This window comes from Tribolium madens, unplaced genomic scaffold, assembly GCF_015345945.1.
Source record: "Tribolium madens isolate multiple individuals breed KSU strain unplaced genomic scaffold, Tmad_KSU_1.1 Scaffold_96;HRSCAF=242;Tcas5.2_LG5, whole genome shotgun sequence".
Taxonomy (NCBI): domain Eukaryota; kingdom Metazoa; phylum Arthropoda; class Insecta; order Coleoptera; family Tenebrionidae; genus Tribolium; species Tribolium madens.
Genome location: NW_025401068.1, coordinates 9,073,732 through 9,097,334, shown reverse-complemented (window position 1 = coordinate 9,097,334; position 23,603 = coordinate 9,073,732). Strand labels below are relative to the sequence as shown.

At 34.0% G+C, this 23,603-nt stretch overlaps 1 protein-coding gene across 1 annotated transcript in view; it reads left to right on the top strand.

The window, feature by feature from the left end:
- Nucleotides 1-282: 282 nt before the first annotated feature.
- LOC123013777 (leucine-rich repeat-containing protein 4C) overlaps nt 283-23,603 on the top strand; it is a 134,890-nt gene continuing 111,569 nt past the window's right edge. The window contains exons 1-2 of the mRNA XM_044412551.1: nt 283-554; nt 12,412-12,441. The gene's annotated coding sequence lies outside the window, so the exon portion shown is untranslated. The remainder of the gene's footprint in view (nt 555-12,411; nt 12,442-23,603) is intronic.

Here is a 23,603-nt window from a genome sequence, read left to right as displayed (position 1 = left end):
TCCGCAGTAATTGGGCCAGTTTTTGGGGTTCAGGAGGATTTGCACCAGCATATTTGAAAAAAGTGCGCCATTTAGGACCGAGATGCGTTTAAATTGTCCTTTGGTTGACGGATATCGTTCTGGATATATGGAGGGTATCGATTCCGGTCGGAGGATTTCGTCGGCAAAGCGCTAGCGCAAGCGTAGGAAGTCCTGTTCAAAGGATTCGGAATCCTGATAACACACCAGTGTTTCAGCTGCTTACAAGAGGCTCAGGCCTCCTGGTCAGTTTCGTAGTCCTACGTATGACGTAAATAAAGCGATTTTTCACGATTTTTATCTGGCTTCAAGCGAAATTGTTCGACACTTCGGAGTTTCAGAAATGTTAAAAGTACAAGAACTTTTTAACATATTGACTCCAAACACGTGCTAACTTTAATCCGCAAACTTTGCGAAGCACTCACTGACCACTCACCACACTATTAATTAAGACTGTGGACTAATATGTGGAGTGCATCAAACTTTTTCCAAACTGTTGAATGCTTTTAAAGTTTTAATCCCAGGAAGCTGTTTATGTAAGTATATAAAATACATAACAAATAACAATTTTTAACTAAAATGTCTCTCATAACAACCAATACGAATGTATTGAATGATCACAAATTATTTCATGAATTAATAAATACCGACATTCAATGAAATTCCAATTACTGATAATTGCGTGAAACATGCCTATTTTCCCGATTGTAGGACGTGCCATATTCCCTAACCACACTCATAAAAATTATTGCTTTGTGGCTTTCTGGACTCAATTTAGAGAAGCAACTTTGATAACTTCCTTGAAAAATTTATTGTAGGTACTATCTAATAAATTTATTAAGCAAAAAGCTCAACTCTCGGACTATCAGACTGAAAAATATGTTCGTTCCAACAATCTATTTTCCTTTTCGTAACTCTTGCACGTTTTTGAAAACACTTCAATAACGATCACTGATTTATTCACGATAGCCACGCAGCCAATATTTAAGTTTTTACCGATCAAATTGTGGTCTAAAGCTTGCTATTGGCAAAAATGATGAAGCTTTCCCCATTCACTCATTTATTAATTGTGTAATCGTAACATAAATTCAATTGAAATGTTTGTTAAAGTTCCCAAGTTGTATTTTGCTGATGAAATTTGTGCCAAACATAAACAAGGAACAACTTGCAATCAAAATATTTGCTTCTAATAAACTTGGGACTTTTGGTACACAAAATAGAATTTTTAATTCCCAAAATTAAATTTAGCTTGGCTTGATTTATGTAATAACCTTTCCTCCGATGGTGGTAAATGAATTGTTTTCTTTGACTCGGGTAAAACATATTTGTAAATATTTTTATGATTGTTTTTTGTGCTTTAGCTTTGAACTTTACAGTAAAGGTCGAGGATATAATTTCGATCAGTTCAATTAAGTGAAATAACAACTGGTCGAAATAAATAGTTCTTTTAATTATTATTTATAAACTGTAATGCTTATATGAAATAAACAAAATGTCAAATGTATAAAGTTCAGATGATATAGGATTTATAAAGTATTGATTTTTATGAGTATTAATTTCTGCATTTTTAATATTTTTTCTTATTTTATTATTTACTAACTTATAAAGAATTTAGTTTCAAATTGTTTATGTTAAAACTACACATGCATTATTAAGAATTTTTGTAGAATGTAAAAAATTAAAAATTCATTGTTTTACATTGTTTATGAATGATAACTTCTCTTGAGTGTTTTTGGTTGTTATCAAAATGGTTGCAGGTTAAGTCAAATCAGTTTATCTCCCCTGAATTATGTCAGTTCTGTTAATTTTCCTAGCTTCCCAAGCACGTGCTCATGCATGCATCGATCCACATCCAAATGCGTAACATACTCAAACTAAATTTTCGAATATCTTCCAGATATCATCATAGCTTCTTAATTTAATTTGCATCATGCTGTATTAAATCGATAGAAATTAGTTTAGAATCATAGGACCAGCCAAAGCTTACATTTCGCTACACTGGTCACAGTCAAATTAATCTGTTGTATAACATTAATTTAGCATTTTCAAGCTTTGATCACAGAATTTATTTTCATAACAAAAACAAATCAAATATTGTTGCTGCTCTCAACGAAACTTACATTTCTGCAACTTTTATTATGATTTGTGTGAGAGTTTTAGCTTGAAGAAGATTTTATTCTCTAAATTTAGTAATATAAAATTTGTTGTGCCACATAAAATACTTCGTCAACATGGAATAAGTGCTGTTTTATGAACAAATATAAAACAGAAAATAAAATTGTATTACAACGCCAAACAATTACTTGGCACAGAAATGTATTTTTATAAAATTAACAATAGTATGTTGGTTGAAATATCGATAAAACTCTCTTTTAATAAAATTTTTGATTAAGTCCTGATGTTCCTGAGGTATATACGAAAACTCTGGTCCAGATTTGAAATGTTGGGGTAGCTGATAAACCTATAGATGAGTTCTCAGAGAAATTTAAAAATAATTTGTTTTTAATTAAAGTAATTTTGTCTTTACGTTTTCAAGTTACTTTGGTTTCTTTTGGCTAATTAGGCTTGATTATAGTTAGTTAAATCCTTCTGATCCGGAAATTTCGCATAAAACTAAAGGCTAAACCTGAAAGCCGCTTGCTTCATTCTAAGTTCTAATGCCAACGATCTGACCTAATCGCACACTGTGCTATATACACTGATTACACGCTAAATATCGCCGTCCAAATGAAGTTTTTGCAAGTTAATACGCTTTAACGCCAGGCTAAAGTCATTTTCATTGACACTTATCGGCGATTTGTTGGAGATTACCGACATTAAACTAGATCGTTAAAGCTACTCGATAAAAATGCATTGTACTCGTAGTTATCGTTTAGACGCACTTAACGTCGGTAGTTTTCACCTGAACCTTGCTGAAATTTTAGCTCGTTGAAATCTAACAGCCATTTTGTGCATGATTGCAGCAAAATGGCGTATTTTTAAACAGTCTTCGTTGTTTAAAGGGTGACTACTGTGTGTTGGTTTTAATATTACAAGATTATGGAGTTCGCGAGAATAGACGTTCTTTATTTCGAGAATAATACTAAAACAAAATGTAGTACGTGTTTGTATGCCTCAGGATGGTAATCGCAGTGAATTTCTATTTCGTTTTCTGCAAGGGACGGGCTGTATAAGTGCTTTTATGACAAACGATTCTTCCTAGAGATTGTTTATTAAGTTGCTCCTGTTGCTATACAAGACTTCTTTCACCTGTTTTAGAAATATGTATACATATATACCCATAAATAATTTTTTTCTAAATAACTATGCAGTTATTAACTGACTGTGAACAAATTTTCTATAAAGCGTAATTAATTTGGTTAAAATTAATTAACAAGTCAACAACAAATTAAGTACATATAATTAATATTCACGGCGTTCAACGCAACAAAATTGTTATTCTGCTTTCAAATTTCTATTCTATCACATTATTTTTATTAAAACAATTGTTTCATTAACTTCCTTCAACAAGCAAAAATAGAAATCCATCAAATTTATTATTCATTTGCGCAATCGCAATGTTGTTACAAAGTTGACAAATAGGCTCGCTTTTTTGTATTTCAATTTTTTTTAGCATTAACGGTAGTTTGTTTTTGAATTTGAAATTCTGGAAAATATTCTTTTTCTGCAATAAATATTTATAAATTTTTTATCAAGTAGCAGTAGCAAAAATTTTAAAATATAAATGAGCATTAACAGTATTTTGTTTCTGTTTTGATTAATTTAATTAGTAAGCGCTTCGAAAAAATATAATTATCTGCTATAATTGCCAATAAATTTGTGTCAGGGTAAATTTTCCGGCAAAAATAAATACGTACAGATTAAATTATATAAAAGCTGCATTAAATCCTTGACTCAATTCTTCCAAATTGCACGTCTCTTATTACATTTCCTCATTTGACATCATTTGCTTATATCTACTATTTGCTATTTATCTTTAATTCTCAAAGCTCCCAAACTCTGTCTTTATTTACAAACTTTGTTAGTAATTCACTTTCATTCCTGCGGATGTGTATAATTACGAGTCGAGCCGCTGAAAAAACGCGTTTCGAGTAATTTTACGTTTTTTGCAATTGCGGTACTGGAAACTTTTATTTCTGACAATAACAATAAGCATATCCGCTATGGCTAAGGTACAGGTTACATTACTTTTTATGCCACATTTACTTTCATTGCATTTATGCATAGCGGTCTCCTGTTACAGTTAAAATTTCCTTGATACTTCCAACATATCCTCAAGGAGCTTTAATTGCAAGCGTTGCAGTTTCAGTCTTGCATGTTCTATGCATATTGTTATAGATTTTTTCGCTTTAATAATGGTATTACCTTAACTTAATGGCCAGTGTTTTCGTGTAATTAGACCGCTTATGGTCGAGATAAACGAAATATCTTAACTGAAAATCGCAGAATATTGTATGACAGTTTCAGGAAAACATTGACGAGATGGTTTTTCGAGGAAATTTGTTTCCTGTATCCTGCAGGTTAAAAGAAACAAGTTTTGTATCGGGTGAGTTAGTTTTAATTTTAAATTGTGTTTGCCAGCGATTTATCGAAAATTCAATTTATTTTGAGTAAATAGGGCAATTTTGGAATTTGTTTTCGATATGTTTAAAGATTATGTTATAAAATACACAGGTAGAGGACTTTTCAGATTATTCACAAAACATTGCACAGATCCTTAAACGTTTTCACATATTGTGCTCATACGAGAGACATGAATATTTGATATTCGTTCAAGACCTAGCGCGATGTGCTCCATGTTGAAGAGGTCGAGTTTATGTAAAGTTTACGGCCATGACTTTATCGGACGGAAATACGATTACATAAGTGTTACAAAATAGCACCCGGAATAAATAATTTTAATGCAATAACAGCACGACATGGAGCTTTAAAATTTTATTGCGTACACCGTGCGGAAATGCACATATTTCACGTTCTAAAATGTAGACGTTAAATTTCAGCCGTCTGAAATGTGGCTGCGGCGGTGCTTTTTCGTGTGCTTTTTTTTTAATAATTTGCGTCGAGGCGACATGAAAAACGGGAGCTTTTTTGTTGTTGTTGCTGCACTAATCTAATGGGAACTGTTTTATTTTTTCTGGATATAATTTTGGGATTCAAGCAGAGAGGATAACTAGGCGCTTTTCCTTCTATGATCGATCTTCCAATTACGTAAAGTTTATTCGTCCGGCCGGATTTGCTCTTTTTCGGATATTAGTCAACGACGATATTGAAAATTTCATATCTTTTAAACATTTAATATAATAATTCAAAATGAAACTTTTATCGAGTGATGTAAAACGAAGGTTTAAATTATATCTGCAATTTGGAATCCTTATTTTGACGGGGTTTTATAAAAATTGCTTTTGTTAGACTTTTATCGCACTGTAAAAAGCAAATTTGTTTTTAGCAATCTAGTTTTTGAATAACTCGGTTTTAAAAAAATAAAATGAGATGTTTTTGAATTAGTCGCTGCCGAGCGACTCTTAATTAATTTGAAAACTATTCTTTTTAGAAAGAATAATAAAAAAATCTTAAACGAAGTAAATGCAATCTCTTGAATTATCAACTTAATATTAATTAAGTGTTACAAAACTAACTCATGGAAACGTTATTTTATTTAATTTGCAAGTTAAATATAGTTTTATGTGATAATGAGTCAAATATCCACTTGGTACATACATTTTATTTACTTTCGTTTTTGCTCTAATTAGTCAAAGTTAGTCTTTTTGATGCAATATCATTCAAGAACAATTTGTTCCTTTCGAAACTCCAATAAAACTATTCGGATAAATCTCTGTTGAAAACTTGATACACGCCTAGAATTTATCTTGGATATAAAGCAAAACATCTTGAAAGTTATCGTGATTTAACAACATATGCCATTTTGTATGACGTTGCACTTTACATTATAATTTTTTCATTTTTTTTTCGAATATTTACAGTAGAGATGTTTTATTTATGGTTCGTGGTAAAAAAACTTCAAAAAAATGAAAATTGCATGACTGTTGCTAAAATTTAGTCGCCGCTCTACTCTAAAAAGCCGCTTTTAAAACCCTAATCCTTATTGCTGAACTATCCCAAAAACTAAGTTTATGGACCAAAACAGCTCCAAAAACGAGAAAAGTTGCACGAAATTCTACAATTAGGTTTAGCTACAAACAAGTACGGTCGTCTGAAATTGAATTTTCGTTTTCAGAGATAAGTATTATTTATTCCTTATTATACACTGCGGTATCACAGCAAAATGCGAAACACATTTACGCAGAGTAAATTGAATTTATATTTATGTACGTCGAGAGGTGGATGTTAATGTGTTTTGTTTGCATTTTTGTAAAAACACTAAAAAGGCATTTGGTTATCGTAATGTGAAATGCACCACCAAGTTTTACTTTTGTGAAAAAATTAGGTATGTTAAATTTTCTAATGTTGACTTAGAAAGAAAATTATGAGTCTAGTGATAAAGTCGGAATTATCTTAGCCTCATATACTTACCCTTTTTCTCGAGACCGTAAACCGTCAATTTTACTGTTTAAAATAAAAACGTAATTATGGAAAATGGAATTCACTTCTAGAGAAAGCAAATCAAAAAGAATCATTTCTTTGTGATACGCAGACATTAAAAACCAAACAATTTCAATCATAACCATAATTTTTGAAGACATTTTTATATTAAAAGTCTTTGCTATGAGAATTTATTTTAAAAATAATTTGAAGCGAAATACGGATCTACCCCTTTCTCAACGCTACGTCACGCATCCTGACTTGATTTAAGCCTATCAAAAGAAACCCGACAGTTCTTTGAAGTTGGGAGAGAAAAGTTTGCATAAATATGAACCTGTAGGTGAATAAACTTCACTCTTGTTACAAAAAATAATTGAATCCATCATGAGTTAATCGTAACTTTGAAACCGCACAAAATGAATGAGAATACAAAATTTGTGTTTTTTTGGATTTTTGTGAAACAATTTAATTTAATTTGTCTGATAGACAGCCGTAGAGATGATTCCGATAATTGGTCGTTAGTCCAGAATAACGCAATTCTCAACTACGTAATACAACCAGCTTCCAAATTTAATTCAGCCCATAGCTCCCCGGACATCCATTATTCCTTCGGTTTTAACTAAATCACCTGTGAAAAATCGCCTTTGTTACTCCTCCAGATTGACTGAATGATTTGTTTTCCTAACAGAAATAAACACGTCGAAAATCGATAGATTACCTCGAGAATTCCGCACTTGAAATCTCGAAAATTGATTAACTAGAGTACGAGTAATTGTTTCAAGCACATCGTTGAAATGCTTTCATATTTTCCGCGGGCTCTACTTAAACGTAAATTGCAAACGTCCGAAAATAGGAATAGTTGAATACATTGTGCCAAGATCAAAGGATTCGATTTCGATGCTTTCAGGATGCGGTGCTAAAGTGAAAAAATGGCAGTAATAAAATGTGCTAAGCGACTCGTTTTGGTTGCTGATGGTATCGGGGGTTCCGGTAAAAGACTTATCTGGATGCAAATACAGCAAAAGCTCATCCTTCGGAAAAACCTTCCACAATTTTGCACGAATTAAAATTTTATCTTTTTATTTCTGTCATTTCTAAATTTTATTTTTAGATTGCGCTATTGCTGCTTTTGCTATTTTATCCGTCTATTATTTTGCTCAGATTTTTAACGATAGATAAAGTATCGAATTTTGGTCTCATTTATTCGGAATCAAGCAAGGATTTGGTTTTAACATGCAGTATATCCCGGGAGGCTTTAAACATGAAAAATTTATATTATGCATATTTTATTAAATAACAGTTTAATTTTTTTTAACATACACCCAAAGGTTTTTATATGTCTAATAGGCAAATTGTGTATAATTTTTTATTTTTTAATTATAAAAACCATTACAGCAAAAACAACAAAATCAACAAAACTGCAGTTCAGTTTACAAATTTTTTGTGTTTCTTTTAGTACTTTTGACAAGCTTCATGTCCTCAAAATTGCAGTTTCTGGTGTTGTAATAAAGTTTTTATTACCTTAGAGTGTAATAAAAAATTTACTCCCACCGAATGAGTAAATATTTCTGCGAACAAATCGCACATTTTGTGTTTTTGGTATTAATGAAACGGCATTAACCGTGAAATTATGGCGTTATATCATAACATTGGATTACGATTCTTGTTCTACAGAAATAATTTATAGATTTCCACAGTGAGACAGTGGAACACAAATAGAAACTGCTACGCCAGTAGCAGCACCAGAGTGCAATTTAAGCAATTATTTGCTTTTCTTATAGCATCGTGAAGAATTGCTTAAAGGCTATTCTGTAGTAAAACAAAGTCATTAACGCACCTCTGTAAGCATTTATGCATTATCATGTATAATTAAAGGCTCACTGTAAAGTTATAGCGTTATAAAACGTTCATGAAAATAAGCTTTACGACGGTCTAATTGAACTTCCAGCTTTAAGCCGCGATAGTGGAGATAATTTTTAGAAAAAGTCCATCTCGCAACTTTAAATAAAACCACTATCAAGCTTCTGGCAGCTTTGAATGGTGCAATAATCAAAAATTGAGTCGAAATCCCATATTTTTCGACTTCTCTAGCAGCTGTGCGAAAGAGGAATAAAGTCTTGGGGCGAGGAAGCCATCAATATTCATTATCGTTCTATATGTATCCTGGATTTTTTTTAAAGCAGGCTAATTTAGAAAATTTCACAGTTAGTTGTGGTTGTTTGGGGATAGTTTGATATAAACTTTATTTCCGTTCGCTAACAAGTCGAATCAAAAGCTCGCCAAATTAAAATTCACTTTTTGCAATGGAGTCGCGAGAGACCCAGTTATGTTTGAAAATCTGAAAAAATCGCAAAAAACAGTCAACTCCAAATGGAAAATGCATTTATCTGGCCTCGGTGGTGATTACGAACCATTTCCATTCTTTTAAAACAAGTCCGGACCATATCTGCATATGTAAATGTACAATCGCAGTACTTTTTCTCGGCTGGTATGATAACATGTCCCAAGGCACACTTTTAAATCCGCTATTCAAAATTTTTCCGTCATATCACGCTGACTTTTTATGACGGACCGGAATCATTCCTCCGCATGGCGGCAGCCTATTGTCACTGCTCCCGATCACCCGCAGGCCATCAGAATCATTCCAGGACCGGCTTAATAGGACGGCGGAACACTTTCAGCTCAAAGCCGTCATTGCCATGCATGGAAATATTGCGGAAAAATGTATGATATATTCGGAGATGATCGACTCAAAGCTCGTGGAGTAACGAGATATCGAACTTGGTCGCTTTGCAGAAAGAAAATAACAGAGCGGAAACCGTAAACATATGAGAAATGTGGCCAGAAAACACTAAATGTTTACCAAATAAACAATTTTTACCAAAATACAAACATCAAAAATGATGAACAATAATAAGTCATTAATAAGATTTAAAAACGTCCTATGTTTTTTACTCACAATCACATTATAATTGGACTTTTACTCACAATTATAATGCAAGTGGCATATTATTCACTAGTGGAATAAAGTATCACATTTTTTTTGTGAATTCAATTATTGTTTAATTGGTGGAATGTGGTGATTTTGAATAAAACGTTTTATTGCATGCCCAAATTTTTCTCGCGTTTAAACATTCTTAATGAAAGGCTATCTAAAACAAATCTAAATAACTATTATTTACACAAATTTAAATATATACCTATATATACAGGGTGTTTGTGGATTGCGAATATTTTAACCACTAAGAGAATTTGTTATGAAAAGTCGAATTGAAGACCAAACAAATGTCGTATCCAATTTTTTTTTTTTGTAATTTCCTCCCTATGATTTTCACGAGCCGTTCAATGTGTCTGTCCTTTTTACAGAAAAAAGGAAACTTTTTGTCCAAAAAAATTATCACTTGTTTAGACGTGTCAGTTTAGTAAGTCGTTAATGCGCTTTCGGGTGATTTGAAATCAAATTGTCAATCAAGTCATTATGGCCAACTACTCAAACGCCAAATTAACTAGTGTACGGACATCACTCTCAAGACCGATTTTCACTAGATGTTTGGGCAAAGATCAACGTTTAACTAGTGCCGTTTATCTGGATTTTTTGGAAAATGTGTTGTCCGATCTGGTGGAGGAAGTGCCCTTGGCGACACATGCGGTTTTTTTACAAGTGGAGCCCCATCAGATTATGCCAAAGTCGTCACCAATGGATTGAACAATCATTTTCCCTAGAGATGGATTGGTCGCCAATGACCACCGGGGTCACCAGATTTATATACGTGTGTTTTTTTGGGGGTTCACATAAAACAATTAGTGACTTAGTGTACGCAGCTCAAATTTATACCTTCGAAGGGCTGTGTGTGCGAACGCAAGCTTCCCTAGTACGAAGAGTACAAGAAGTGTGCATTGCCAACGAATGACCACATTTCAAGCAATTTTTTATAATAGCAAGTATTGACCCACTAACACTGACACTGATCTACCCTAATGTAGCGATAATTTTTTTGTCTTTACGCTGTTTACGTTCCAAAGTTTTTTCTTATGAATGATTGTAAACATCATATTAAGACATAGGCGGGGACGGGTTTTCAGCCTCAATTTATTTTTAATTTTAACTCAGAAATGACGTGCTTTCGACAAAAGTTGGAATAACAAAAGTTGTTTCTTTTGACGACTCCTATTAGTGGTTAAAATATTTGTTCGCAATCCTCAAACACCCTGTATACTAAATACCAACTCTATTTTGTCATTAAATGCCATTTTGAATTTTGATCATTCGATTATATTCTGTTTTACAGCAAATTAAATGGGGGCTTACAGCAAATAAGCTATAGTATATTTAGTAAATTTGCAAAAATTTATTTATAACATGAACAAAAATTCACTTTGTGTATATATCATAGTTATATTATGTTATTACATTAAAAAAAAATATCATGTGTCTTACTGGTACTTAAACACAGTTGAGAGGAGACTATTTCATTTAAACTAAAATTTTAATTCAAAATATTTGAGCTAAATCATTTCCCACAGGGTAGAGTAAGATTTAAAAGTTCAACATTAACTCTAAACATTAAAAATTACTTGACAAAATTAAAACTCACCAAAGTTTTAAAAACTAAAGTTGGTTTCACGTTGGCTGAAATGAGTCTACTCGCTGTCTGTATATGCAAAACAATTAAAGAAAAAGAGAGAATTAACCACTCAGATAAAGTAATTTGTGCCAGTTCGTATTCAGTAATTAACCCTTTTACTTGAACGTTCCTGAAACAATTGACCTCGCTGACGGGTATCCCTTTATTATTTACATTCAGCTTCTAGTAATAAACTTTTGTATTGTCCCAATTACTCCCATAATATTAATTACGGATACGGTCCCAAAGTCACGTGATTAAACTGGCCGACGCACACTGCGATTAGGTTATTTGAACCCGGAGGAATCTGATAATGAGGGTATTCCGGAGAAGAGGAACCCGGTTAAGTCGCCCGAAACTCCCGTAGGCCTTGGCAGGGTGGTCATGGTGGCTCGCCTGATATCCACTCTAATTAATAGCCATTAATCATAGCGTCGCCTACGGGTTGCGTTTTTGGGTCTCTGGCTCGCTCTACCATTATCAACTGCTATCTTGGAACGATTGTTCCCGTCGTTAATTACGACAGACTTGCTAATTTATGACAGGTAACTAATGCATTGTCGGTCTGATATCAAAGAAAGACACTTTGTTCGGTTGTCAGGGACTAATTTTGTCATTATGAGCTTCAGCGAGAGATACTCAGACGGTTCTGAATGACTAAATGTGACGACGACATTGTTATAATTTTCAAGCTTGATTTGCTATTTTCAAAAACTATTTTTAATTTTAACTTCCTGCAAACACGCAGGAATAAATGGATGTAGTTTCCAAGAGCGCTTAGTTGATAATATTCCCTCATCAATAAACTGCTGTGTGAGCTTTTCCTTGAGCTTTGTAACAATATGTGCACTGTTTAAACTCAGCCAAGTCTATAACTTAATAACATTAAAATGAATATTCGCTTTTGAACACATTTCTCGATCTGTTGCTGCCAATCTGTCGGTCGACTTAAAGCCTATACAATAACAACTTTGACACAAACAAATTAGTTACAATTATTTACGAAATTACCAACTATGTTCGCATATTCAACACATGTAGCTCGCATCATAAATTATTAATTCCAGAATAAACAATAAGTAATTAGAACGAATTTCTGCATTAATGGCTCATTTATATTCGTTTCATTGCGATAAACATGGTCTCATTAGTGTGGAAAAATTTGTATATAAATTGTGACAGAAGATGCCATACAATGATTGCATCGTTTGAATTTTTTTTGTTGCAGGTTGAGAGTACTCCAAGCAACAAACTAAAGGTAAGAAAGAAGCGTATAAATATATTATATAAATATAAAAATCGGAATTGTATTCAACTAAAAAAAATTACGTAAGTAAGTTTTTTATAGCACTTTATTATTATCAACAATGTTAAATAATTTGACTCACTTACGAGTATTTTTTTGAGAAGTTTTTGTTTGATTACAGAGTAAGTTTCTCTACTGATGTAAAGAAACCTACTCTGCCTTTTTCAATTTTCTAAAATCGATGTCCTGCTACATAAAAAATTTTTGTGAGTAGAGTTTTGAATTGGTAATAGTGTGAGTTTGTCAGAATTTCAATTAAACTGTGTTGAGTATGGTGTAGAATTTATGTGACAATAATGTATTAGAGAGAGCGAAACAAATGTAAATAGAGCAAACGCGGTGTGTTCAGTTCATTAGTTAAATTGTAAATTGTGACAATATTATTCAGATTGCTTGAATATTTATGAAGTTGCATAGTAATCAAAATGTGCAAACCAGTTAATTAATGAAGGATCTACTAATTGAATTAATCCTTTGAAGTTCGCTGTTAGTTGTCGACCCACCCCCTCTCAGTTTTTGTTCTAGATAGGTTTAATATGCTGGCTGCAAATAGTGCAAGTGGAGGCATTATTGAAACGTCCTAACCGAGTGTGTACATCAAAAGTTTGCTCAACATTACCGCATGAGGCTGAGATCACACTCCGGAATAATTTCGAGGAAAACTCATACGTTATACCCTTTGTGACATCGCTTTAGCCTCGAACATTTTGTAAACATGCTCAAAAATCGCTGCAAAAGAGCACTGAATGAAGCTCATAAAACTTTAAAACAAGTAATTTAAAATCGCTAAAGCCTTTTAACCGAAAACAACGACACTGTTTCTCGTTTACTCTAAAGGTACTATCACTTGAGAAATATCTTTTAGAAAACTAAACAATGGGGTGCAGTAACAGAGGTCTTGTCATCTTAACAACTTAAACATGAACTAAATATCGCTTACTCGAGAAAATTCACTCAAGGTACACAATAAGTATCAATTTAGCTTCCACTCAATTAAACTTAACCCCACCGTCTTGTGCGCCAAAATATGCCACTAACTCCCAACTTAAGCCTTCCGCATCGACCTAATTTTCCTTCTCCCAAACTCACTGTTTCATACATTTTTATCATATGTGGCATATCTCAAAATCTCACATGATCCGTCCTCTTTATGAGGATATTCAACCAAACTATTTCTTTCTTCACGACGTCTTTATGTTCATGTCAAAATACACATATCCCAATTTCGCCAACTTCCTCGTTTTTATAAGACTGATCTGGAGTCGTCGCTGTTTATAAAGAGTCTTTAAACAGCACAACTCGGATTTTCTTGTGCATTCAAACGGTTGTTTCAAGGTTATGCTCTTCTTTGTATGATAATCGTGCAAAAATTCGCCCACACCAAGGATATATCTACAATCTGCGCCTGGAGACAAGAGTTATGTACTTGAAGGTGGTTACAAAAAATGCTTACATTAGAATAAAAAAAGCACATTTTTAACACAACATGAGTTTTATTACTACTAGGTAGTTAATTTTGTACAGTTATAACATATAACTGCGAAGATCTTAATTTTTCAAATTTTACTACATAGTTGGTGTACTCGTACTATGAAAATTTGTCACTTTATACATATTATATATGGTTGTTCTTGTTTAAAAAAAGGTTTCATTCTTTAACATTTATGTACTTTTAATACTTTTTAAAGGCTATTAATGTAATAGAAGAGGTACTTATATGGTTTTGGCGATTCATAATTTTTCTCTTAATAAATACAGGATAATTTTAATAGTTGTGTAGAAATTTTAAGACTTGCCTTACCCGAATGTTTATTGTTTTTGATATATGTACAGTATAACCTCTCTATAACGAGAACTCAAAGGGCCAATGTATTTCCTCGTTATAACCGATTTCCACTATAAACAATCGGGGATAATAAAAGTTTCTACACATGTACTATGCAAATTATTTATTAATCAGGAATATTAAAGAAGTTTAAAACAATATTTAAGAAAAAAAAATCTGTAATGGTTGTTTGTTTTCTGTAATGAACCATTTTTATCTTATCAATTGCACTTTCCAATTGTACAAGGCTATTGAAAATGACATCGTGGTTAGGTGTGGAAGCACCCAAGAACAAAAAAATTCATCTCTGGTGAATCCCTAAGAACCGCTTTATCTAAGTTAGCAGTATGTAACTTTTTCGAAAATTTACCAGTTGAACTCATAATCTTGTCCCTGTTATTTAAAATTGTTGCCAATGAAGAACTAGCTAAATTTTTCTTTTTACCACTTTCAAACTCTTTTATTATTGATATTTTTCGTATATATTTGTATTATAATGTCTCAGAAACTATAAACATTTAAATTTAAAATTTCTGCACAACTATTAAAATTACCCTACAGACATAGAAAGAAAAATATGAGCAAAATAAATGTGATATATGGGACATCAATTACATTGTGGAACTCTTTTCAGTTTTTTATCGTCCGGATCCAATTCTTTTGAAGTTGCTGACAGAATAGGTTGAGTTTTATTGGTTCGTGTGAAATTAAAGCGTTTAGTGAGGGACGTTTTCGTTGTCAGATTTGATTTAAAAAGTTAAAGACTATGCATAATAGTTAGGTTGGATCTGTTGAATTTTATCTAAAAGATTGCTCTTTTCAAATGAAATTTTCCAGAAGGCAAATTACGAAGAGGAAAGAGCAAGAACTTCACGAGTGCTAAATGAATAAAATCGCAATAAAAAACTGGAACCTCTAATTTTCCGACACGAAAAACCGTTCAGACGTTTTCAACTTAGGAAAGTCGGGACGCGAGAATTCTACGGCTCTACGAAAGCCAAATACAATGAAAAATTCATATTTGACTCGCACTAACTAGGGTCGTCATTTGCATTTTTATTGTGTTGGCTCTTGCCGACCTTCTCGTTTGTTTTCTCTTGTCTTTTGTATGTTTACCGAAGAACTGACAAAAGCTGTACCGGCCCACGGAAGCAAAACTGTTTACTGCACGGCATTAATATCAGTTTTAATTTTTCAAAATCATACCGAGAAAGGGACGAGCCAAAAACAGAATATAAGTGGGAGTCTTTGATCCACATTTTGCTCAATTAACGACGGCGTAGAGCAAATTGGTTCGTGATAACAGTGTGTGGATGGAGCATGATCAAAGAAAATTGATTAAAGTCAAGCAACTTTGAATGTTCTGAACGTGTTTATGGCTTGCTTTGTAAATAATAGGCGGTTTGAGAAAAAAATGTGAGGTGGTGAGACAGTATTGAGTGAAGTCGGTAAACATCCCAAGTTTTTGTCATGAGTCTTAACTTAATACATCCTGAGGAATATAATAAATTATGTAAGACAGGTAGTTAGAAGACTTCCAAGTTTCCAATCAACTCGTGGGAAAGCCGCCATGAATAATTCGCTTTAGTTGACTTGGTTTACTGTAAAATTTCTCTAGGGCGATAATGGCATAATGAGACTGAGTAATGATATTAAACATGCGCGTTCTGCTAACGATGCGACTCCTAAAATTCTATTTATATCACTTTTAATTCAATCTAATTTAATTAATTTCAACAAAGTCGGAGTGTCGGAGGCGTACCTAAATCAGGAAATGCTTTCACGATAAAGTTCTTCACCTGATGCTCTAAAGGAACCAAAGGGTTTCATGCAGGTTATCTAATTTATTCACTCCGACCGCCTCGAAATACCACCCGGCAAACGGAACAGATTCGTCCTTTTTAATTCAATTACTTAAGGACTTGCTGAGTTTTTCCTCGCAACAGGATAATATCCAGCCGGGACCAAGTGGCATGAACTGCTTGTCCACACCACCATTTGTCAAGGGAGACTTGTGCACGTGACGGCTGCTCCTGGTTTAGCCTCAGGGGCGGTAAACTGTGACCACACCCCACAACATGTGTTTGAATTTTCACTCATTAACGCAAAATAAGAATGTGAGAATTTAATGCAACACTTACTACTTCCAATTTGCGCTCCCATAAATTCGCTGGATTGCATGGAAAATGGCCCGTGAAATCTTGGATTAATTGCCCAGGAAGTTGGGGCTCTAATAACCATAAACTGTCAAAGTAACTGCATAAAGATGCAACCGGGTGCCAACTATGCGAAGACTCGTAGCAGTGCCAATGTAGATATAAAAATATTTTTTTCTTAAAAAATTGTTAATTTTTCTTTATAGAATTGGAATTTTGGTGAAAGATTTCTGCGCGAGTTGTTTTGAAGCGCCGATCGATTCTTTATCGACTAAGGTCTTTCGGGTCCTTTAATGGGCTGGACGTGACGTTAGGTCGACGTTGCACGATGCAAACTTAACGATATCCAAAAAAGCCAAATCACGATAAAGCATAGAGTTTCCAGTGTCGAAACTAAAGCCCCATTTGAAAGCAGTCAACTTGGTTGAAATAGTGGTTGCGCCTTGTGACCTTTAGTAACTATTTGTGACCTATGCCGTTGGGTCTCAATCCTCAATGTAGCGGAAATAAACGCGGCCTGAAGGAAAGAGAACAATAAGATACCGCGTTAAACCTTTTAATATTATTTGTCATCGACTTAGTGAGCGAGAAAAAGCCAATTAATTTATAACAAATCGTTTTCGCGGAACACAAATCCTTGATTTAACACCACCTAGGATCCAGTGATGTCCTGATAAAAGTTTAATTATTTGGCGATGTAAATGCACGACAAGAGGTTTATCCAAACGGTAATTTTCTTTTTAGTATTCCAAGATAAAAATAGAGTCAATCCCAGGAGGATATCTTTGGAAAAACTGAAAAATACGTTGGAACAGGCGAGAAAATTATAGGAGGTGTGAAGTTGAAAACGTGATTCTGATCCCGGTCGACTTTAAACTATAAAAGTGGATCCTGTAACGGGGCGGTAAATAGAGGAACAGTCTGAAATGCTGCAGCTCAACCCCCGAGACCCGAGCTGAATCCTGAAACACTGCCGACGCTTCGGGACACTAACTGGCCATCCGGACTTACTTACTTTTATGCTGCTCCGGTTTAATGAAAATATTATGGCTTCGGAGCATGACTTCATAAACAGCCACCGGATTCGAACGGAAAATACTTTTCGACGTTTTCAATGAAATGATTTCAATTCAGGTCTGGACTTGGCACGGTTTCTTTCAGACGGCTTGCGTCAATAAAACCTCGGATACTGCTTTGTTTCAATTTATTTTTATTCCGGCTCTTTGACTCTAAGCGAATACTTAGTGTGACTCAATCTTGGCCATAAAGAAGTGAGTCTTTTGTCAAAAATTTTAATAACCACCTTTGAACAAAGGCAAATATGTATTACAAATCTTCATAAAAAGAGGCAAACATAACAAGCTATCAATAAATTCGATTACCATTTTATTCTAAGCCAACCTGAGCAGTAATTCTTATTAAAATAAATTCTAAATCTAATATCTAATACCTTATACTGTTTTTATTTGTTTCATTTAGGCTTACCTCTTATGTTGTTAATTTTCTTGTGAAAGTCAGCGTTGGTAAAAGGTATTTTTCTAGAGAATTTGTTTGAGAAGAGTTTTATTAGGTAGTTTTAATTTAGCGAGTCCTTAGCTGGGTATTTCCGAGGCGGGAAAAAGTGTGTAAAGAGTGGCTGCTGACATTTTGACCTACTTCTTTTCCAACACAACAAAGACCCGTGTGCTACCATTTTCATTACAATTTATATGCCCAACACAATAGCAAAGTTTGCTGTTTTATTCAACATTGTGCCATCCGGGGATCGTGAAATATTATATAAATTGTTTCGTTGTCCCTTCTGATGTATTTCTTTAATGTTTCATCGTCGGCGACGCTTCTTGTCTCCCCAACCCTTCTAGGCGGCGAATTAAAACCGTCGAGGGATACGACTGTCATCGAGGGACTCGCAGAGGTCACGCCCGGATCAAACTCTTTTCTAGATGGACCAACAAACGCCGTAAATTCTGAAAGACTTTTCTTGTAGCTTCCATTCTCGACGTGGAAATTTATTACGGACCCTATCTATGAAATTCAGAAGATGTTTGCCAAAGCGCAGTCAAGAGAAAGGCATGCTGTTAATTTCACCAAACTGACCGGAAAACATCTCGCCGATCTGAAGTAGGTACAAAATAGGAGTAATTCCGGCCGCCCCGCATACATTTCCATATTTTGCCTGAGGAAGGGCCTTAAAAAGCGCAATCGATGCAGCGATGCATCGTAAATTATGATTGGACAAACATGACGCTGTTCGAAAGAGCAGATTCGGATTTAAATTTCAATCGATGGACCGATTCTTTTGATTGACCGGAATTTGTTGCTACTTAAACTTTACAATTAGGTAGGAAAATATTGTCATCTCTGGGGGAAAACAATATCGGCTCGTATCACTCACAAAGCCGTTTAGGTGTGAGACATTCTCCGACTCGGGTAAGTGTGTATAGAGTTTTCTTTCAACGTCTCCTTTGATGCGTGATTGCATTCTCGGATAGGACCCGTGTCCATCTATTTTCCATGTTATTGGTTTGATTTCGCAGTGTCAATAGGGGCTAGGCGACTTTGACTAACTCTTCACAAAGGAATCGAATTCATGCGACACTCTTCAGACCACAATACTTTTTGTCCATTTATTCAGACTTTTACAGAGGGATGTTTGCTTTCCTTTACTCGAAAATTTATTATTTTTGTTTCATTTCCTTCGAATAGCTTGCTGCCACCAGTCCACCTGGAAAATACCACCACACATGCGACCATAGTGCAAGGTAGACCACCAAATATACAAATCTTTATTTCAGTTGTCTCTGTAAAACATGTGTGAAGTCTTCCATACAAAAGGGGGCTACATTAGATGATTTGAGAGCAGGGTGCAAATATAATTATCTCTAAAAAACACAAAAAAAATTATGTTATAAAGAAATGAACTCACAATTTAGCACAAACAAAAATCAGAAAGGATATTTTAGTTTAAGTTGACACATGTGTTTGATACCCGAAAATTAAATAATATTAATACATTTTCATTTTATTCCGGATGCTTCAGGGAGCTTTAACTTTCAAGCCCTGTATCTCTAAACTCTAACAAACCACCTTTTGTTTGTGAAGAAGTTCTCAAATAAAGATTTCCATAATAATAGTAATTTTTAAAGTCACCTAGATTTCAATACAACTACCGTCACCATGGTCTAAAATGGGTTAAACAAAACGGCTTTCTTTATAAGCTTAACTTAAATAGTTTCATTGTGTTGTTATTCAGAACCCAGTGCAAGCTTTCTCGTTATTAAAACAACAAACACAACTATACAATAACGTTAGATACTGGTTCTACTATAGTACAAATTTATTCTTACTTTAACTTAATGTAAATCAAGAAAATGTGCTCTAAAACCTTGCTTTAACATTTGCTTTTTGCAGCTTACAAGCAAAACCCGCTATACAATTGAAGATATTTCGCTTGTTGATCATTATTGTATACACTATAGTGTAGAGGGTTTTGATCGGGCTATTTGGGAAAGAAAACAAGATTTTTTAAGCCACAAATGTGGTGGAATAGGAGAAGAGTAAAAATTGTTTCGGCTTTAAAAAATCTTGTCGAAGCGAGTCGGCCCAATTAATTAGGAGTTTTTTTAAACACGGGTGAATTAAACCAAAGATACTAAAACTAGTATTTTTAAAGAAGTTATTTTATGTCTAAGTAATTGGTATCGGCTATAAATTGTTTACATTTGGAGTACTTTAAAAGAACGCAATATTATTTAGAAAGTTATTTTTTTTATATTTTATTGCAAAAATGATGTATTACAAACGTAACATGGTAACTCTTTGAAAAGCAAAAGAAACTTATTACACACTTTTAATGTTTAGATTGTTCTTTACGTCGGTAGCGGTAAACTAAAAGATATTTCCAAATATGCATTAAATTAATTGCGAAAAAATCTAACTGAAAAAATCAGTTTTTTCGATCGATTATACTTCTTGAAAAAATACTACAACTTAGTGTCGTTGGGGCAATTAATCTATGATGGATGGACTTCGTAGTTGTCGGCTCCCATCTGATCAAAGAGGATATTTTCAATCATCCATCTCAGTAGCTTTCGGAATAAAATCGATGAAATTATCGTGGAGCAACAAAACAAGGACCGGCTTTTGACGATCCCTGCTTGTCAAGTTATGCACGCAATAAGGTAAAATTTTTTGTGTCCCCTAAAAATAAGCGATACAGCATAGGAGGGTTGTCACTTTATACTTTATATGTTTGCGATACAGGAGAGTACTTTGCGTGTGCCATGCCATTGATGTGGAATTTCGTGGATGTGGATAATTTTTTTATTAATAATGCAAATTGGGCGCCGCCTCCCTCACACACTATTCCCACAGGTAGGAGATATCGCGCTCGGCTATGTAAATTGCTATCTTGTCGGTATACAAATTATTTAAGTTAAATTTATTTGAATATCCTGTCAAATGATAATTAATTATGAATTATTCATTCAGGGTGGATCTACAATTCAAAATATTCTCGAGTGTTAATTACGTTTTATTCTTAGGACTTTGGCGGTTCTGATTTCAGTTTTAATATCTGTTAAATGAAAACCTCCATTTCAATAAAAATCAACCGAGAGCGGAATTGTTTGTCTGGCTTGTCCACGTTTCTGCGGTTAATAAAGTCGAGAGCAGGTCAACACTGTTCACCTTTAACTAACCACGAATTAGCTTGTCCCAACCTCACTTGTTATTATTAATCAAACATTATCTCATTTGGCAATTAATTATATTCGCTTAACCTTTTTCACCACTAATTTAACATATAATACAGCTTTCAGCTTAAAATCGACGCAAATAAATTTATAAATATTTTAATTACTAACTATGCTATCAATAAAAATGTATACCTGCTCATATATAATTTATTTTTACTATGCAATTTTAAATCAATTAACAACTTATACATTCTTATATTATTTTGTAAGTCAGTTCCTAATAAGTTAACACGTATCTACGAATAGACTTGGTTATTTTATTATTCATTGCTAAGAATAATTATTTTTTGTAGTATAAGAAAGAGCTAGTCAAAACCTTGCTGAAAAAATATCTGCATAAATTACAAAAAAATTTCAAAATATTTTAGAAGAAAAATTAATTGTAAACAAGTTGGCCATTGTGCTACAATTAATTTCATTATTTTATTTCGCTCTCAGAAACAGGAATTTCTAAAAACCTTTTACTAAAATATTAGTTCTCTTACGAATCAATAACAATTTTAAAATAATAACACTTGTTTGCAAACCATAAACAAACTAAACCGTATAGAACGGACGACAAAAGCAACAATTTGTCATCTTTAAGAAATAACAACAAAACTATGTTTACTTTCAATTTTGCAAATGAAATGTATATTTCTTGTACGGCCCACGTTGTTTGTATTGAAGGTTTCATCCCGAGGCGTCGCCTTTGAAATGAGATAACACGATACATTCGACTTGGGAATGCTTTCTATTTTCGTTTCCAAAAATTGAAATATCTTGAACCTTGTTATTTTAGTGTTTTTTTCTATTTCTGCTTTTGATACGTGTATGTACATTCGGGATATCTCTGCAAACAAGAACTATATAACCGTATAATAAAAAAAATCCGCAAATACTTACTTAAAAAAAAGCATATTATAAAGTTTATCTTTTTGTTACTAGATAACTGTTTTAAATTAATTAAATTTAGAAATGCAGAAAATTGGTCATGGAATTCGAAAAATAAATAAAGCTTTATTAGATCAACCTACTACTATAATGTCTAAATTTTAAAATCGGTCTATTTCATCTTGTGTTAATGAGGGCAGGTGTGTTTTGGTCAAGAGGTCGCTTTTTTGAATCTTTTTTAAATTAGAGGTTCTTATTTGACCGTCTTGGAATTTCGTGTAGCAGGTGAAATGTTGCTTTATTCGAGTATCTCTGCCGTGATTAAGGCAGGTGCTGGAATCATCGGTGTGATTCACCTGTCCGATGAGCTGGACCAGTCACTCTTCCACCTGCCCGAATCAAAGCAAGATTACCACAGAGGAAGCTGGAGCCTGTTGTTTCAGCGCGTCTTCCCGGAGCTAGCTATTGATGAAACCGGCAGGTGCTCGCGAAGGTATGCCAACCACCACAGTTCGGTCTCGATGAAATTGCTCATCGAGGTCGAGTCTTGTACAGCCACCGAAGTGTGTAATGGGAATGCGGTTGCTAATCAAATAAGTGATCACCATTAATGTTTGATTTGGAGGTAATGAATAGTTAGGGCAAAGCAGGAATTTAATTACCGCGACAGGCAGCCACATAAAAGTATTACTTAACAAGGGAAGAAAGAATGAAGTAATTTAAATTAGTAGGTGTGAATATGATTACAGTGAAACTGATTCCATTCTTGTGTAAATTGGCTCACGCAATTCTTCGAGCTAGAGGTGAGTCGTGAGATAAGCAGGGAATTTTAGTTTTCAATCAGATAATCCGCCTGCTTGCAGGATTTTTTACTCTGATTTTTCTACTTCACCGACGATAATTACATGGTCGTTCCTTCGTTCCTGATGATAAGCAAGTACACGTTATCCTGGTAATCCATCTTGTGTGCGACAGCTCAACTAATCAGCACGCGACCTGTCCATGATTTCCCAGAATGGCCCCTTGCTTCTCCCTTTCAAACATCAGGTGAATGCTGCTGTATTACCTCTAATTGAAACTTCTAAATCCCTTCGACCGGACTCTAACCTTGAGACGTATCAATCTTACTGAATATTTCTGATCTCTTACAAAAGACACCAGGGAAACGTACTTTTTTGTCATTGAGCACAAGTACATAAACATATAAGCTTAATATGAGTATTAGTAAAAAATTAAGGAACCTTAGCAAACTTTACTTTTTGAATTGATATTCTTTGCATGCTAACCATGAAATAGAAGCTAATACCAATTTCTAGAAGGATACATTAAAACGTTTAATATTATACAGGCTGTTCCGTCTAAACCCCACTTTAGAAGTATTGGGAGTTGGAATAATCGTATTTATTTGAAAATTGGTACATAGCCATAAACCATTAAGTCCTCCCAAATGAAAATATTTTCAAGATGGCGGCACTTTCCCTTATACCGGAAGTCGGTCTTAAC